The following is a 5,169-nucleotide window of genomic DNA, read 5'->3' as shown; positions in this document are numbered from 1 at the left end:
CAGGGTTCAATTTTGTAAGCTTTTTATCACATATTGAACATGGTTTTTGTATAAGGGTCATTCTACCATACCCCTCAAAAAATAGGAGGGTACGGTACCCACTTATATCTGAACCGTTAATTTATTATTATTTTAATCTCGACCGTTAATATAATTTTAAAGATTTTTGGTTACCGAAAGCAGGTTTTATATATAAACAAAAAACTAAAACATTCATCATGCTTTTCAGCCTTTTCTCCTTTCTCACGTTTGCTTCTCTACCTCTCTACTTCGTTTGCTCATTGCTCTGTTTGCCTCTCTAAACAAAACCCTCAAATCAGACAGTTGATACCACATCTGCGGCGCACCCACAAAACCCTCGGAGCTCGACGCACCCACAACCTCAAATCGGAGGCGCTTCTTCTCATCCAATCCAACTCGTCAACGCCACTCTCTAGCTTATTCTTCCAATCCATATTCAAATCAGCGGCGCACTCATATCCAATCCAACTCGGCGGCGCTTCATCTCTTCCCGGATGACTCGGCGGCACTTCTTCTCTTCCATTCTAAATCGGCGGTGCCACCCACAATCTTCAGGTTCTCTCTTTACATATGATTATCGCCGATATGGGTTTATATTATTTCTCTAAACTTTGTGGGTTTATGATATTATTGTTTTGTTTGAGTTTCGGTTCTTATATATTTGACAAATTAATCTTTACACCGAAGGGCTTGACAGTCCACCATTGATTGCCTGTTGCCGATGCTTTGGCAAAGAAATCTTGGGTTGTGCTAGAACTAGAACGTCAGGTTTGGGTTGAAGACTTACCTGGGGACATTATCCCCCTTGCTCTATTTGATTAGTTTTCTTATGTTTTAATAAAAGCATCGTTCTGTCTCATAGACTGGTTTCTCAAAAAAAAAGAAAAAAAAAATCTCAAAAAAAATCAGTAGAAACACTTACAAACTGCAAGACTATCTAATATGTATTAAGCCTCATCTTAAAATTTTTTTTTTTTTAAATTTATTTTAGCTCTCCTCACTACCTCCTTAAATGTATCATCCTCTCACAAGTCAATGTCCCCTCAAGATCTCCAATAATTCAAGCTATCCGAACCTCAAGGCCCCTTTAAACTTCCTGAAAGAGAGTTCTGACACTATAAGCAAAGCGTTTCATGTCAAAGCTGGCAATCTTATTTATTTCTTCAGTGACCCCAACAAATCCAGAAGCAATCTTGGATTGAATTTCCACCCATTTCTGTCTCTGCAGCTGAAATGTTTCGTCTAGGAATTTTTGTAGTGCTTTAGTTTCTTCCTTTGGTCTTGCTGTACTAGAATGTCCACCACTCGCAGTTAGATTATGCTCATGCTGAAAAATATAAATAAGAAACCATACGTAAATGACTACATTTTTAAACTGCCAAAAGAGAGGCCAATGAGAATGTCATATAGTGTGTTAGGCCCTAATTGAAGCCAAACAGAAGCACCGATATTTAAAAGAGATGGTTGAAATTTTGCAACTATTAAGTGTTGAGAACACTGAATTGCCAAAAGTCAATTTTATTGTCATAGTTTTTTGAACTTTACTGAATTAATCCAAGCTTACCATGCGTTTGGAAAGGTCATCTGCCTTCTCTTGAAAGGACTAGTACCTGCCAACTTGTTTATTCAGCAAAGACATCAATGAAAGGAAACTCTTGATCCCAATTTGCCCATTATCATTGCTTTTTGTATCTTCAAGGCTTTCTTGCTTCCCTGTCAGTCTCTCAAGCATTAGAAGTTACTACTTCAGCCTTTTGATCTTATAAGAAACTTGAAGAGCATGAAGATCCATCCTCCAAGGAGAATTGTTTGTCTTATTCAAGGGCTGACTAGATGATGCCAGGTTTTCAGTAACATCAATATCCACTGGACTTGTTCTTCCCTCTTTTACAGGACCCTCATTGGCAATTTCCTTATCATCTTCTAACTCTTTTTCAGGAGAATGGGCTATTAAACCTACATCCTTGGACTGGTTAAAGGATGAGTTTCCTTCTTCTTTCTTAGCATCTTCCTCTTGACACAAATCCTCCGAATTTGGAGTCCTTGTTTCTTTCTCTTTCTCATTCTGTTTTCTCTTATTGATAACTTCAGAGCCAATGGCCTCATGGGCTATTACTAGACTATGTACAGAACAATTTAAATTAGTATTTTGGCAATTTAGGGCCTTCAATTGTGATGCTAGTTGCTCTTTTAAGGAAGTTAATTCTTCTTCTCTCTCCAATAACAAGGCTTCCAATTTCATATTATCATGTCTGAGCTGTGACATATCCTCATTCATTCCCTCAATATGGGAATGCAGCCGCTTTGATTCTAGTTCCATGCTCATCAACTGCCAACGAAATGTTTCTAATTTCTCATCTTTGATTCTCATTTGTCCTGCAAAAGCATCTAGTTCTAAGTGATGCCTTTGCTCAATTAAAGTTGCATACTTCTCAGCTTTTGACAGTACCCAACTTTCCAATTGCTTAACATCAGCTGTCATAGCTTAAAAAGCAAGAAAAGGGAAGGTATTAAGAAAATAAGAATCTAGAATTTTATACATAATCGGGAATTAAAGCATTTTGACTGGATTTTATAAAGGAAAATAAAATCAAGAATATGTGTGTGCGTGCGCACATGTGTATTAGAGTTCGCTATTGATAATGTTGGTTAAAGCTAAGAGTTCATATATGTTAAATCCTAATAAAAATTGGGAAATTTGTTCTTACCCAATGCCTCATTTCCTTCCAGTGAGTAGCAGTCAGAGATTGGAGAAAGTTCTGGCTTCCTTCTGCCCTTTTTAAGTCCAATATGCCCATACTCAAGAACAAGATCAGTTGGCTGTGATCTTGTCTTTCCATTGTATGATGATCCTGTTGCATGCTGATGCACCCCTCTTGCCCCTGTGTAAAAGTCCAATTTTGAAGTTACTTGGTTAGTCAACATACTTCTTAATGAATGCCTCTCATGTCTAGACTCTGATACTGCCCTCCACCTTTCAGTTTCTATTTCAGCTTGCTTTCTCTTAGCCTTTGATTGTTTAACCTCCTTTAAAAGCAAGTGTTTCTCTTTTGTATCCAGCTTGTTCTTCCTAAGCATTGCTGACAGAATTTTTTCTTTTTGCTCCAAATCCTTATGCATTTTTACCATCTCCATTGATAGTTTTTGAACCATCAAGTCTGCCTCCTCCTTTTGCTCTAATACTACTCCAAGTTCTTGTTTTGTAGCTTCAATTTTCCTAAGTGCGCAACCCATTCTAGCTTCAAGTTGCCGTTGGTTTGTCACAAGTTCAATGAAGGCAGATTTGTGCTTCCATAGCTCAGAAGAATGCTCTTGGGCTTCAAGCGTCTCAATTCTTTGATGACATTTTCAGCTTCTTTTAGCTTTTCTTCTAATTCACTCTTATTCTGCTTCTCACAACTTTCTCAGTGGCTCTTGCATCTTCACGTCTCAGTTTTTTCAACTCTTCTGTCTCTCTCTCAGCAGTTTCAAGTTTATAGAGAAGCTCACACTTTCCTTCCCTGGCTCCTTCTCTCTGGACCTTCCACACAAGCAACCCCAGCAGCTGGGCACTTCCTTGCTGCAATTTAGTGAATTTTATTTTTAATTGAAAGGGAGATGGAATTTTGTGAGTTGCACTACCCTTGTTTATGTGAGTTGCCCTGCATGTTTTTAGATATCAATTTATGTTGTTTGATTGTTGAGGATGCTAAGATGCATATATATAAAAAGAGCAAAACTTAGATACAGTACCTTAGGTACCCTTTTTAAAATTAAAACACCTGTCCACAATTTGCTGTAAGAAAGTGAAGTTCTGGTAATGCCGAGGATTATTTATTGAAGTTCTTACCTTGCGGCTAGCTAGTATATTACTTCATTTAGGTAGTAAGTGGAGACATAAATACGTATTTGATTATTCTAACTAGCATTCTGCATTTACTGTCTCCCTTAAGGAGCTTTTAACAGCATTATGTGAAGGCCAATGTACGCGAAGAACATAAATATTTGTACATATTTGCCTGCTTCTTAGTGCCACCTTTTGACTATTTTTGTTAATATTTCTCATTTTGCCTTGGTTCTGACTTGTGCATAGGCAGACAAATTGGCAAAGTTTGCCACTTCAGGATTTATGAGGGATGCATTTCAAGCGTCTTGAGACATAAAGTGATTTGCAGCTCAACCATTTCAAACGGCAGAAAGACGTGTTAGATTGAATAGGCAGTAGGACTTATGATGTTGAATACATTCAAATTATTTTGTACAGTTGCAAGTTATTTAAAAATTGCACAATAAGCATTGTATTTAATTAGTGAATTCTGTTTTTACTTTAGTGTACTATCTTTTGCAATATGCCATGTGATATTTGTAATGTGAGTTCACAATAATAAAACACTGTTTACTTCATTTTATTATCCAAACTAAGGGTTTTTTTTTTTTTTTTTTTTGGAGTTATAAGTGGGGCATTTAAGCCATTTCATTTGAATTTATTGTGAGTTTTGGCTCTATGTTCACCACAGGTTGCCACATCCTTTATAAAAAGAGTCCACCAACTTTCATTTGCCTGCACTTAAAGAAAATAGTGGGAACTAAGAGCTATGTGTATAGATTTTTTTGCAATACGTTTTTGTGGAAGTGAATATTTGTGTATATGAGAATAATTTTCTGTGATGTGAAATGATATTGTTAGTTTAGTATTGGCTAGACATGTTGTTAAGCTGAGAAATATATCAGTGCAAATTTTACTTGGTGAATGAAAAAATCAATGCTTTCTTTCAAGTTTCTAACATCCAAAATACCAAAGTAAGTACTATTTTTCCAAACGGGTCTTGCATGAAGTGGAGATATGATCTTGAAGGCAAAGCATATAACTAGTAAAGCAATTGGCTACATTCATTTATGATCCAATAAGTACAACCCTCGTCCAAAACCAAGAAAACCCTAAGATTTTCAAGTACACTAATTAAATAATCCACACAAAAAAATTGTACACATACAACAATTGCCAATATTCAGCTCAAAAGAAATAAATGACGCAATCTATAATATTATGTACACATGTATTTATTACCACTTTCACCATCAGATACACAAGCAAGCCTATTCAGTGAGTGCTATTGATGCAATTGCATTAAGAAAACAGCAGTCCACACACTACAGGCAGCAGCTATC

The 5,169-nt window shown here is 36.6% G+C and overlaps 1 long non-coding RNA gene across 1 annotated transcript; it reads left to right on the top strand.

The window, feature by feature from the left end:
* The first annotated feature begins 210 nt into the window (after window positions 1-210).
* Window positions 211-4,404, top strand: LOC126703379 (uncharacterized). Its single transcript, XR_007648039.1, has 2 exons — window positions 211-576; window positions 4,094-4,404. It is a non-coding gene; the product is annotated as an uncharacterized LOC126703379 (long non-coding RNA).
* The last annotated feature ends 765 nt before the right edge of the window (window positions 4,405-5,169 follow it).

This window comes from Quercus robur, chromosome 10 (assembly GCF_932294415.1).
Source record: "Quercus robur chromosome 10, dhQueRobu3.1, whole genome shotgun sequence".
Classification (NCBI taxonomy): domain Eukaryota; kingdom Viridiplantae; phylum Streptophyta; class Magnoliopsida; order Fagales; family Fagaceae; genus Quercus; species Quercus robur.
Note: the sequence above shows the minus strand (reverse complement) of the source record. Positions and strands in the feature narration are given on the sequence as shown.